This window comes from Delphinapterus leucas, chromosome 11 (assembly GCF_059928025.1).
Source record: "Delphinapterus leucas isolate spDelLeu-1000000601 "Yukka" chromosome 11, BTC_Dleu_Yukka2, whole genome shotgun sequence".
Lineage (NCBI taxonomy): Eukaryota > Metazoa > Chordata > Mammalia > Artiodactyla > Monodontidae > Delphinapterus > Delphinapterus leucas.
Genome location: NC_143139.1, coordinates 63,743,896 through 63,757,976, shown reverse-complemented (window position 1 = coordinate 63,757,976; position 14,081 = coordinate 63,743,896). Strand labels below are relative to the sequence as shown.

The 14,081-nt window shown below is 35.5% G+C and overlaps 1 protein-coding gene across 17 annotated transcripts in view; it reads left to right on the top strand.

Moving 5' to 3' along the window:
- The window catches only part of PAWR (pro-apoptotic WT1 regulator), a 209,221-nt gene that overhangs the window by 80,719 nt on the left and 114,421 nt on the right, over positions 1-14,081 (top strand). The window lies entirely within an intron of this gene.

Genomic DNA, 14,081 nt, shown 5'->3' with positions numbered 1-14,081 from the left:
TCTTTCCCTGTTGAAGCCATGAAGGTTGCAGAAGGTGTGGTCATGCTTGTGCTAATAATTAATGGAATAATGGTAAATCTTATCAAGTGCTTATAATGTCCAAGAAGCTTTACATAGAGATCTCATTCAATTCTCAAAGTTATCTTGTAAGGTAGGTACCGTAGGTATAATATTTACTTTTATTTTATAGGTGAGTGAAGTGGGATAAAGAGGTAGAATCATTTCACTGTGATTATGAAGCTAGTGAACAGAAGAGTCTGGATTTTAACTCGGGCAACCTGACTCCAGAACCCACATGCTTGCACAAGACAATCTACCTAGATTTATACATATAAAACCTCTGTCTTCCCCTACTTTTATGTTAAAGTTTAAAATATTTGGTTAAAAGTTGTGGTTATTATAATTTATCTAAAATAAAGCATTGATTAAGAAGAGCTCTAATTTTAATACTAAGTTATTATATAGATAAAACTCAATGTTTAACTTTTTAAAAAATAAATAACTTTATTTATTTATTTTTGGCCATGTTGGGTCTTCGTTGCAGTGTGTGGGCTTCTCATTGCGGTGGCTTCTCTTGTTGCAGAGCGTGGGCTCTAGGTGCGCGGGCTTCAGTAGTTGTGGCGCAAGGGCTTAGCTGCTCCATGGCATGTGGGATCTTCCTAGACCCAGGCTCGAACCCGTGTCCCCTGCATTGGCAGGTGGATTCTTAACCACTGCGGCACCAGGGAAGTCCCAGTGTTTACCTTTTAAAAGAGATAAGAAGGCCAAGGTAATCAACAATTGACTAAGTAGGTCTGATATGTTTGCCACTGCTGCTGCTTTTATTTTCATTTCTGAGTAATTTTGATGTAGATATAATGAAACTTGTGCTTGGTAATTTTTACTTAACATGAATAGTTTAAACTGGAAAGACTCTTTTTTCTTCTGCTAGCAAGCATTGCCAATCAAATAGCTTTGATTTGGCCTATTTCCAGGCCACATTTTCAAACCAAAAGAGTTTTTATCATCAGTTTTTGGTTTGGGGAATAAAAATAAACTTCAGTAACTTACCAAGTTTGCTGTATCATTCATACATATTTAATCCTTATTAAATTATAAACCTTAAATTATAATTGGCACTTTTCAGATTTGCATTCTTTAGTTAGAATCGTTAGGGGAATAACTTACAAATCCTCATCAAAAGCTTTATTTACATATTGTGTTAAATTAGGTAGAAAATTGATTTCACATGATGTATGTTTTTATTTTTAAGCTTTTTTTTCATTGGAGTATAATTGCTTTACAATGTTGTATAAGTTTCTGCTGTACAGTGAAGTTAGTTAGCTATATGTATACATATATCCCCTCCCTCTTGGATCTCCCTCCCTTCCCCATCCCACCGATTTTTTAGACCATTATTTTACTTGTGACCTGTTCATATACTTGTTACTTCTTTTACTTTCATAGCCTAAACCACATGGTTTGTTACTTTTCAGCTCTCAAAGGTTTAGCCATGTTTAATACTGTTATAAAACAAACAACAAAAAAATTTTTTTTAAGTTTCTAGTCATTATTCATGGACTCATAGCAACTCGTAGTTGAACACACACCAAATAAAAACAAACTCAAAATCTAGATCTGAAATTATCAATTCCTTATCTAGAGGAATTTGTTACATTGTATATCAACAGTTCATTACTTTCATTAATCTGTCAGCAAGTTGTAGCAAAGACTGGAGAATGTATGTTTTTTGGAGAAGGGTGTCTGCTGATTAATGGGGGTGAAAAAAGGAGGAATGGGCTAAAGGATAGAAATTTGGCATTATATGTTAGAAAATATTTTCAGCAAACCAAATAACTTATGATATATATACGACTAGACAAACTTAAAAAGTCATTAGAGGGTACAAGCCACCCACAAGACTAGTTTGTGTGCTCTTGTAAATTATGGATTAAATATTAATTTTTTTCTTACAAATATGAAGGATGTACTTTTTAAGCATTGAGTTTGTTAAGCAGTCACTGTAGTTGAGCTCTATTTTATTGAATCAACTCCTGTTTACCTAGAACGTCTCTTAACATAGTCACTGAACTCCTTTTTAAAACATGTTTAAATAACTTTGGATAATTATTTGGAGGGGGGAGTCCTGAAATTTCTGAAACTCAAGGTTTAAGAAGGATGGATCAGTGGTTATGTATTTTTGGGTTTTTTTTTCCCCCAATGTGTAATTTTCTTAGTGGAATGTTTACTTGGTTAAGTTTATAGTGATTTCTTTAGGATAATTCATTATATTTAACACACCAGAAATGAACAAGTATGATAGCCCCTAACTGGAGAAACTTAAATTTCTAACAATGAGATAGGTTATAAGCTATAGCATATTAATATAAAGTTACAATACAGGCATTAAACTGATTCTTTAGAAAACCGTTAATTATAGGAATTAATAATTATAGGAAAATTATTACCTATTTATGTTAAATGGAGAGAGGGAAAGCATATTACGAAGAGTATGATATAAAACAACATCTATCATAATATATATAAGCGTTCTTAACTTGAACTCTATTGATGAGCTGCTAAAATTCTCTGTAAAAGAATATCATGGTTATCTGGGAGAAGAGCTATATTTTTCATCAGATTTTCAAAGAGATCTGCAATACAAAAAGGTTATGAACTACTAATATATTGTAGAATATAACAGCCGTTATCTCTGGGTTGGTGGAGTTACTGGAGATATTGATTCATGTTATCTGTTTCCCACAGTGAATATGTATCACAATTTTAATAAAGAGTCTGAGAGATGATTTTGATCTTTAGTTGTTGCTGTGTGTGTGTGTGTGTGTGTGTGTGTGTGTGTGTGTGTGTTTAAAGGGAGAAGAGAGAGAAGACCTACCCAGAGTGAGGGACTGTTTGGGACAGTGGTGGTGGAATTGAATAAGGTAGTGAAACATTAAAAATATGGAGACCAGTCATGTACTTCTTGGTTATTTAGTAATTCCCCGACTTACCTAATACTTCTAAATATTTGGTATCCATTCTAAAACTAGGATTTGACTCATGGGTCTTGTATTTCTTCTAATTGCTAAGGTTTAAAATATCTATTTTAGTGGAAAATTCCTTTAGCTGTAATCTCATAATGCTGCCAATCTTGTTCTCGTGATAGTTTTATCCCCCAACACAACACCTTCTAGTCTTTCCACAGAAAATACGAAAATTCCCTGAGGGGGAAAATTTTGGTAAATGGTGGTATTTATCTTTGATGATACTGTTTATTCTTTTTCCTTTTCTGCACATTATGGTTAATACTTTGTAGCTAAAGGCAGAGGGGGATTCTTTTTGGAATTGTATTGGTTAGAGATTTGTGTTAACATTCCTGAATAGAACGTTACAATCTTTTTGGAGTTAATAAAACAATCTTTTATTCTGGGTATTTTGTGCTGTACATATCCAGCCCTCAAAAATAGGTTAAAAACATTTCTGTTTTTATTTATTTATTTATTTATTTTTGCGGTACGCGGGCCTCTCACTGTTGTGGCCTCTCCTGTTGCGGAGTACAGGCTCCGGACGCGCAGGCTCAGTGGCCATGGCTCACGGGCCCAGCCGCTCCGCGGCATGTGGGATCTTCCCGGACCGGGGCACGAACCCGTGTCCCCTGCATCGGCAGGCGGACTCTCAACCACTGCGCCACCAGGGAAGCCCCTGTTTTTAAAATAAACAGAGCTAAATTTGGTAATAAGATCAAGTTAACACAGTTATTCACAATTATGACAGTGTTCTTTACAGACCTAATACCTAATGGGGATAAATCACTGATTATGTTTTTCAGTAATAATTATTCCTTGTTTTGAGTTTGGATGATATTATCACTTGTGTATTGACAGGCCTAATAGGAAGGATTTTTAAAATTGTTAATAGGTTAAACTTTTTGAAAGGCTGTTTTAAGCTTGTACATCAAGCAAACAAACATATTAAGGGATATCCACATTTTTAGGTTTTCGTTTGTAGTTGTCAGCGTTGTGGTTTCTACTTGAATAATCTGTGGTTGATGCAGATAAGTGGACTTCTTTTTAAGTGAAAAGAGGTCCTTTAAAATGATTCTAATGCTCTTTTATAACATGATAGATGATGGCTTACCCTCTTGATTTTCTTCCTGCCACTTTGCCAATATTTCCCAGTTTTTATTTGTAGTTCGTCCTTTCCTGTACTTACTCTTTATGTGTTGATGTTACTCAGCTCTTTGTCTTAGACTTTATTCTCTTTTTGTTCTGTGTATTTGTTCTAGAAATTTCTTTCACTCTGGTGACTTTGGTTACTGTGTATACCTACGTTGATGATTCTAAATCATTAGCTCTATATCTGTATAACCAACAACTTTCAAATATCTACTTTTAGATATCTTAGAAGCATCTTAAACTCAGCATGTTCGAAAGTAAACTTGTGAAACTTAGTGGATTTCAGTAGTTGGTATCAAAATACATTCTTGCTCAAGTCAGAAATCTGGACACTGCTTTTGACTCTTTCTTCCTTCCTTCCTTCCTTCCTTCCTTCCTTCCTTCCTTCCTTCCTTCCTTCCTTCCTTCCTCCTTTCCTTTCCTTTCCTTTCCTTTCCTTTCCTTTCCTTTCCTTTCCTTTCCTTTCCTTTCCTTTCCTTTCCTTTCCTTTCCTTTCCTTTTTCTTTCCTTCCCTTCCATCCCCTCCCCTCTCCTTTCTTCACAACCTCACTTAAATTCAGTCATTGTAGCTCCAATGCCAACCCACCAATCTAGGACACCATCATCTCTTTTTTTAATAAATAAATAAATGTATATATAAATATTTATAAATATAATTAATTAATTTTTGGCTGCGTTAGGTTTTCGTTGCTGCGTGTGGACTTTGTCTATTTGTGGCGAGCAGGGGCTACTCTTCGTTGTGATGCCCGGGCTTCTCATTGTGGTGGCTTCTATTGTTGCGGAGCACAGGCTCTATGTGTGTGGGCTTCAGTAGTTGTGGTGCATGGGCTTAGTTGCTCCGCGGCATGTGGGATCTTCCCAGATCAAAGATCGAACCCTTGTTCCCTGCATTGGCAGGTGGATTCTTAACCAGTGCGCCACCAGGGAAGTCCAGGGACACCATCATCTCTTACATAGATGATTACAATATCCTTCAAACTGGTCTCGCTGCCTTCAGTTTTGCTCATTTCCAGTGCATTTTATTAAAATGATTGTCACTTTCCCTGCTTTAGTGACTTCCTTTTACCTTTAAATGAGTCTAAACTGGTCTCCAAGGCAGGGTGATGCACAAGATAATGTTAGGATGCAGGAGGGAAATATTAGATCTTCTGTTTGTATTTACCTTTTAATCTAAAAGACAGTAAGACATTTACAGTCATCCCTTGATATTCACGGAGGGGGGATTGGGTCCAGGACCCTGAGGATACCAAGATCTGTGGATGCTCAAGTCTCTTATATAAAATGGTGTATTTGTGTATAATCTATGCACATCCTCTTGTATACTTAAATTATCTCTAGAATGCTTATAGTACCTAATACAGTGTGAGTGCTATATAAATATGTTTGGCTTTTTGGAAATTTCTAGCATTTTTCCCCCCTGAATATTTTCAGTGTGGGTTGGTTCAGTCTGTGGATGTGGAACCCACAGATTCGTAGGGCCCACTGTATACTTAATAGATAGCACTATGTACTTGTTATTTATTCCCTTGTTCTATATGTATCAGATGATTATTTAGTATTTGAGGTATCCTGAGGAAAGTGTGCTTTGTTCACTTGCTAAATGTTGCACAATAGTGTAATTTGAATGGTTAGATGGATTTATGAATTATTATGTTGTTTAATACAAAATGGATAGGTCGGGGGGGAATTTAAGGAGAATATAAAAACAAGTATATAAACGCAAAGGTGATCATGTGGTTGTTCAGTTGGCAAGATACATAAAATCAGATCTGTTCTTATAAATTAGGAAAAAATTTTGATGCTTGCTTTGGAGTTTTAAGTGAAAATGTAAAAAACTTTAAATTCTTACTGTGAGACATCTCTTTCTGCTGTTACAGACATTAAAAATCAAATATGCATGCTCATTTTAGAACTACACCTTCAAATCTCTATATATCACAAAGAGTTAAAATAAGTTCCTCAGAAGTAAAGCATATTCAAATTATACTTTCATTAAAAATACTATAGTCGGGCTTCCCTGGTGGCGCAGTGGTTGAGAGTCTGCCTGCCGATTCAGGGGACCACGGGTTCGTGCCCCGGTCCGGGAAGATCCCACATGCCGTGGAGCGGCTGGGCCTGTGAGCCATGGCCGCTGAGCCTGCACATCCCTGGTCCGGGAAGATCCCACATGCCATGGAGCAACTAAGCCCATGCGCCACAGCTACTGAGCCTGCCCTTTAGAGCCCATGAGCCACAACTACTGAGCCTGTGCACCACAACTACTGAGGCTGTGCACCACAACTACTGAAGCCTGCCCGCCTAGAGCCTGTGCTCCACAACAAGAGAAGCCACTGCAGTGAGAAGCCTGCGCACCGCAACGAAGAGTAGCTCCCGTTCGCCGCAACTAGAGAAAGCCTGCGTGCAACAACAAAGACCCAATGCAGCCAAAAAAAAAAAGATGTACATTTAAAATTCTTTTCACCCCTTTATGTTATATTTTTTGTGATACAGATAATATTTTAACAATATCATATTATAAATCATATTATTAGATTTACATATATGTTTGTATAATAAAGTATATATGAATATGTAATATATAACCAAACATAATGATATTGTAAATCGATTATAAAGATAGTAGATAAATATACATACCAATGTGTATGTAATGAATAAATTTGGAGACCATTAGTTGAAATTCTTCATAAAAGAGCTTTCAGGTCTCCTGCTTGCTTTTCCAGTGTCATATCTTGCTTTCAGGTATCCTGCTTGCTTTTCCAGTGTCATATCTTATCACCCCTATATTTACCTTTCATGCTTTAGCCATATTGGATTTTTCTGTTTCTCAAAGGGCCACGTACTCTTTGTTTCTAGATATTTACACATTCTTATTCCTCTTTTAAGTCTGAGTTTAAACATTCTTTAGCATAATGCTGCTCAAAGTGTGGTCCTTGAACTGTTTGTAAGTAATCCATGACAAGGTAAGAATAAAACTTGAGAGTAAATGTTTAGAAGCCTGAATTGCATTTTAACATTGTCATCATCACACCTAAGTGCATGATAAGCAGAATCCTTTCAGAACAGGATATCGACTAGTTCAGGTGCTGTGGTACGTACGTGATTTTTTTTTAATTTAAGTTTTTAGAGCAAAATTGAGGGAAAGATACAGAGATTTCCCATATAAACCTGTCCCCACATATGGATAGCCTCCCCATTATCAACATTCCTCAATAGGGAGGCACATTTGTTACAATTGATGAACTTACACTGACACATCATAACCACCCAAAGTCCATAGTTTACATTATGGTTCACTCTTGGTGTTGTACATTTTGTGAGTTTGGACAAATGTATAATGACATGTATCCATCACTATGGTAGCATTTTAGTCTCTCATCTTTTTATTCTCTCCATAGTTTTGTCTTTTCCACAATGTCATATAACTGAAACCATACAGTATATAGCCTTCTCAGATTGGCTTCTTTCACTTAGTAATATGCATTTAAGTTTCCTCCATATCATTTAATGGCTTGATAGCTTATTTCTTTTTAGTGCTGAATAATATTCCATTTTCTGTAGTTTATTTGTCTATTCACCTTGAAAGGACATCGTGGTTGCTCCCAAGTTTTGGCAGTTGTGAATAAAGCTGCTATAAACACCCACGTGCAGGTTTTTGGGTAGACATATGTTTTCAGCTCCTTTAGGTCAATACCAAGGAGCATGATTGGTGGTAAGAGTATATTTAGTTTTATAAGAAACCACGAAACTGTTGCTGAAGCGGCTGTACCATTTTACATTCCCACCAGCAGTGAATAAGCGTTCATGTTACTCCACATCTTCACCAGCATTGATCCTGATTTTAGCCATTTTAATATGTGTACAGTGGTATCTCATTTTAGTTTGTATTTCCCTGATGATATATGATATGGAGCATCTTCTCATATGCTTATTTGCCATCTGTATATCTTCTTTGCTGAGGTGTCTATTAAGTTCTTTGGCCTATTTTTCAATCGGGTGGTTTGTTATTGTTGAGTTGTAGAGTTCTTTGTATATTTTGGATAACAGTTCTTTATCAGATGTGTCTTTTGTAAATATTTTCTCCCAGGCTGGCTTGTCTTCTTGTTCTCTTAACATTGTCTTTCACAGAGCAGAAATTTTTAATTTTAATGAAGTCCAGCTATCAGTTTCTTTCATGGATTGTGCCTTTGGTTTTATTTAAGAAGTCATCAGCATATCCAGGGACTTCTACATTTTCTCCTATGTTAGTTATCTTCTAGGAAATTTTTTAGTTTTGCATTTTTCATTTAGGTCTGTGATCCATTTTGAAGTAACTTTTGTGAAGGGTATATGGTCTTTGCCTTATTTTTCATTTTTTTGCATGCGGATGTCCAGTGTCTTATTTTTCATTTTTTGCATGCGGATGTCCAGTTGTTCCAGCATCATTTGTTGAAAAGACTGTTTTGTTCCATTGTATTGCCTTTGCTCCTTTGTCAAAGATCACTTGTGGGTTATTTATGTGAGTCTCTTTCTGCTTCCATTGCTGTTCCATTGCTCTATTTGTCTCTTCTTTCACGAGTATTGCACTGCTTGATTACTGTAGCTTTATAGTAAGCCTTGAAGTTGGGTAGCGTTAGCCCTCCAACATTGTTCATTACTATTGTGTTGGCTATCCTGGATCTTGCCTCTCCATGTAAACTTTAGAATTAGTTTGTCAATAGCCACAAAATAACTTGCTAAGATTTTGATTCGGCTTGCATTGAGCCAGTAGATCAGTGAGAAATCAAAGTTGGGAAGAAGTGACATCTTGCCAATATTGACTCTTCCTATCCATTAACAGGGATTATTTCTCTATTTAGTTCTTCTTTGGTATCTTTCATTTGAGCTTTGTTGTTTTCCTCACGTAGATGTTGTACATATTTAGTTAGATTTATACCTAAGTATCTCATTTTGGAGAGAGCTAATGTAAATGTATTGTGTTTTTAATTTCAAATTCCACTTGTTGAGTGCTGGCGTTTAGGAAGGGGATTGACTTTTGTATGTTAACCTTGTATCTTGCAGCCTTGCTATAATTGCTTATTAGTTCCAGGAATTTTTTGGTGTGGATTCTTTCACATTTTCTCCATAGATGATCCTATCATTTGTGAACAAAGACAGTTTTATTTCTTCCTTCCCAGCCTGTATTACTTTTATTTCCTTTTCTTGTCTTATTACATTACCTATGACTTCCAGTAAGATGCTGAAAAGGAATAGTGAGGGGGGGGACATTCTTGCCTTGCTCCTGATCTTAGCAGGAAAGCTTTTGAGTGTCTTACCATTTCGTATGATGTAGGTTTTTTGTAGTTATTCTTTATCAAGTCAAGGAAGTTCCCATCTGTGCTTAGTTTGTCCAGTTTTTATCATGAATAGATGTTCGATTTTATCAAATGCTTTTTCTGAATTTATGTGTGATCATGTGATTTTATTTAGCCTGTTACTGTGATAGATTACATTAATTGATTTTTTTTTTAACTGTTGAACCAGCCTTGAATAAATCCCACTTGATTTTGGTGTATAATTCTTTCTATACATTCTCGAATTTGATTTGCAAATATTTTGTTGAGGATTTTTGCATCAATGTTCATGAGACATCTTAGTGTTTAGTTTTCTTTTCTTGCGATATCTTTGGTTTTGGTATTAGGGTAATGCTGGCCTCATAAAATGAGTTAGGAAATATTCCCTCTGCTTTTATCTTCTGGAAGAGATTTTAGAGAATGTGTATAATTTCTTCCTTAAATGTTTGGTGGGATTCATTAGGGAATCCATCTGAGCCTGGTGCTTTCTTTCTGTCTTGCAAGATTATTAATTACTGATTCAATTTCTTTAATACATACAGGCCTATTCAGATTGTTTGTTTCTTGGCAGATTGTATCTTTCAAGGAATTGATCTATTTCATCTAGGTGATCAAATTTGTGGTCAGAGTTGTTCACAGTATTCCTTTATTATCATTTTAATGTCCATGGTATCTTTAGTGATAGTCCCTCTTTCATTTCTGACGTTAGTCGTCTGTGTCCTCTCTTTTTCTTAGTTAGCTTGGCTAGAGGCCTATTGCTTATATTGATATTTTCAAAGAAATAGCTTTTGGTTTCATTGATTATTCTGTGTTGGTTTCCTGTTTTCAATGTCATTCATTTCTGCTCTGGTTCTTGTTATTCTTTTATTCTGCTTACTTTGGATTTAATTTGCTCTTTCTTTTCTAGTTTCCTAAGGTAGAAACTTAGACTATTCATTTTAGATCTATCTTCTTTTCTAATATATGCGTTCATTGCTATAAATTTCCCTCTAAGCACTACTTTTACTGCATTCCACAAGTTATAAGTTGTGGGTTCGTTTTCGTTTTGTTCAAAATATTTTAAAATTTCTCTTGAGATTTCTTCTTTGACCTATGTGTTATTTAGAAGTGCACTGTTTAATCTGCATGTTATTTTGGGGCTTTCCAGTTATCTTTCTGTTACTGGTTCTAGTCTAATTCTGTTGTGGCCTAAGAGCAGACATTATATGGTTTCTGTTCTTTTAAATTTGTGAAAGTGTGTTTTATGGCTCAGAATATGGTTTATCTTGGTTAGTATACCATGCAAGCTAGAGAAGAATGTGTATTCTGCTCTACCAGTGTTATTTTTATGTTAGTCATTTGTAACCCAAAATGTGTAAGAATTGAAGAAGGATTTATTTACCTTAAAAATCATGTGTTAAATTTAATCAGGCATATTCTTGTTTCATAAATAAAATAATTAAAAAGTAAATATATAATAGTTAAATCAAAATAAAACAAAAATAAAAAATCTTTTTTATTCTTTTCAATTTCTGCTTTTGTTAGTATTACCTAAATCTAGGAAGTAAAATTTTTTTTTTTTTATTTGCGGTACACGGGCCTCTCATTGTTGTGGCCTCTCCCATTGTGGAGCACAGGCTCTGGACGCGCAGGCTCAGCGGCCATGGCTCACGGGCCTAGCTGCTCCGCGGCATGTGGGATCTTCCCGGACCGGGACACAAACCCGTGTCCCCTGCATCAACAGACGGACTCTCAACCACTGCACCACCAGGGAAGCCCTAAAATTTATATTCTTTATTTTCAATCTTAATTTACTTATGATAAAAGAAGCTTTCCTAGATTATTTTTTTAATAAAGAAGATACATCTTTTCTGAATGTGACAGTAATACTAAACCAAATGATGATGATGGAAGTAATTTCAAAGAGGTACAGACCAAAAGAGTTTGTACTAGTTTTGTTGGGAAGTATCCTCCCTCCTATATTGAGTTCAGTTTTTAGCCATTATTGATGGGAAGTGCTAAAACCACAGTGGGTTATTTGCAGTGATGTACTGGCTGCTAAAACAATAAAACCATCAAAATTTAAGTGGCATTTACATGCATGACATAATTAAATTCACAACCGCAAATGCCTTATTTGAAAGAAGAACTATTACAGTTAAGCTGACAGAAGAGATCTTCAGGATTTCATATGTATTCAGGATTTCATTAGTATTTTGTGAGTTTCTTTTACAGTCTGACTTCAGGTTGCTAACATTAAAAAACTACGCACAAATGACAAGACAAAGATGTTTGCTGGAAGGTGTTGGATGAATCTGTAGCAAAGAAGGTAGTTCATGTAATACTTCCCAGCAACACCCATAGCTTGGTATATTTAGGGACAGTTTTAGTCATACAGAAGACCAACTCTTAGACAAATCAGGATAGCAAAGGAATTTTTGTTACAATATGATCAACACATTGATTTTGCTCACATGACAGTAATGTGAAGGAAGAATTTATTTTTCAGCTTCCTTGCTGACAAACAACAGCTTGTCTGAAGTATATAAAACTTTGAAGAGTTACCAAGTCAACAAATGTGGTTTGGTGTTTTGCTTTGCTTTGCAGGAGTATGTTCTGATTATTATATAGACAGTGACAGGGAAAAAATGTTGAAACTTGTGCCAGAATGTAAATCAACTTCCTGCTTGTTTCATTGAGAAAGTCTTGTTATGTCGGCTGAACTAAATAGTGTACTTGGTATATCAACTAAATTAACAGTTCACTAAAAGTGTGAGTTACTTAAACACTAATACATTAAATTTGAGGTTTTAAAAAAACTAAATGATAGTTTGGAAGCTGAGCCAATCAGCTGTTACCATATGCTGAGGTATACAATAATTTTTAAAGGGAAATTTTCAGGCAAAGTATTTGACCTTTGGCATGAACACTTCATGTTTTTACAAGATAAAAAATCAGGTTTTGTAAATCAACTATACTTCAATTTTTTAAAAAAAGAAACTAGTTTAGTCCCCAGCTTTTAAAATATGTGAATTAAGGTTATTTGTCTGATAGCATCATTCTTTTTTAAAAAATGATCTTAATTAGCCTTTCGTGCAAGAAAGAAATATCAAATGTTTTCAGTGTTACATAAGGTCAAAGGACAAAAATGAAAGTTAGAAATTTGGGGGAAAAGATTCTTCAAATTGTTATGATGGGTTCCACAATTTATCAGTAAGTAGGTGATGATTTTAATATTGCACTGTTGCAAAATGTTATAATCATATACCTTACAAATTTGATAAGACTTTGAATTTTATTTTCCATCAAAAGAAAACCCATGCATAGGAAATTAATAGATCAAGAATCTATTATTTTTCATCAAAAGTTATTTTAGATTTAACTATACTTTTGATGGATAAATTTTTGGAACTGGCTACCAATAAAGAATTGAGGACAAATTTTGAAAAGTGTCATTTTCTGCATATTGGGTAAAAGTTAAAACTGAATATCCTGAGCTTGCTAAAATTGCTTCAAAGTCTCTTCCCCTGTTTTGGTCAATATACATCTGTGAAACTAATTTCTCTGTTGTGAGTGCTACTAAAACAAATCATAGAGGTAGTTTAGATATACCTTACCCCTTGTGATCAGCATTGTCATCAGTCCAACCTAGATTCGGTAGATTAGCAAGAATGATGCCAGCCTCCAAAAGAGCCCCCAGGAAGCTCTACCTCCTGGTTTTTTCACCTTGTGTAATCCCCTTCCACATTCAACATGGGGTTGATGTGATGGTATGTCACTTCTGAGTTTAGGTCATAACAGAGACTGCAGTGTCTGTCTTGGTTGTTGTGTCGCTTTCTCTCTGGAAGCCAGCTGCCTTGTCGTGAACAGCCCGGTAGAGAGGCCCTCATACTGAGGAATTGAGGCTTTTGGCCAACAACCAGTGAGAAGCTGATGAGGCCTTTTACCATCAGCTCTGTGAGGCAAATTCTCCAGTCCAGACAAGCCTTCAGATGACTGTAGCCCTGACCAACATCTTGACTAAAACCTCAGAAGAGACCCTGAATCATGAACACCCAGCCAATCTGCTTCCAGATTCCTGACCAACAGAAATTGTCAGATAATAACTGTGTTGTTTTAAGCCACTAAGTTTTGGCATATTTTTTTATGCAGTAATAGATAACTAATGCAAAAGCAAGAAGCAAGCTTATTTGTTATATTAAAAACTTTAAATATTGACATATGCTATTAGTTCAGAATGTGTGAATTGGTGTTTAATATGAAGAATGGCTATTTCAGTGATAACTTTTGGTTAAATAAGAATTATGAAATGACAAAAGTTGCTAGTGCGATAGCTGTTTTCTATAATTTCCTATATGCATACTTCCAATGAAAATTATGCAGTTTTATGTAATTCTTTTCTTTTTTGTTTATCCTGTTTTTGAAATATAATTTTATGGGTCTGAATCTAATAAAACATTTAGGCTTGTATTTTGTATGGCCTTTTTTACTTTTATTTTTCCAGTTCATTTTTGTTTGATCTTACAAAAGTATTGGTCCATGGGGACTTCCCTGGTGGCACAGTGGTTAAGAATCCACCTGCTAATGCAGGGGACACGGGTTTGAGCTCTGGTCCGGGAAGATCCCACATGCCACG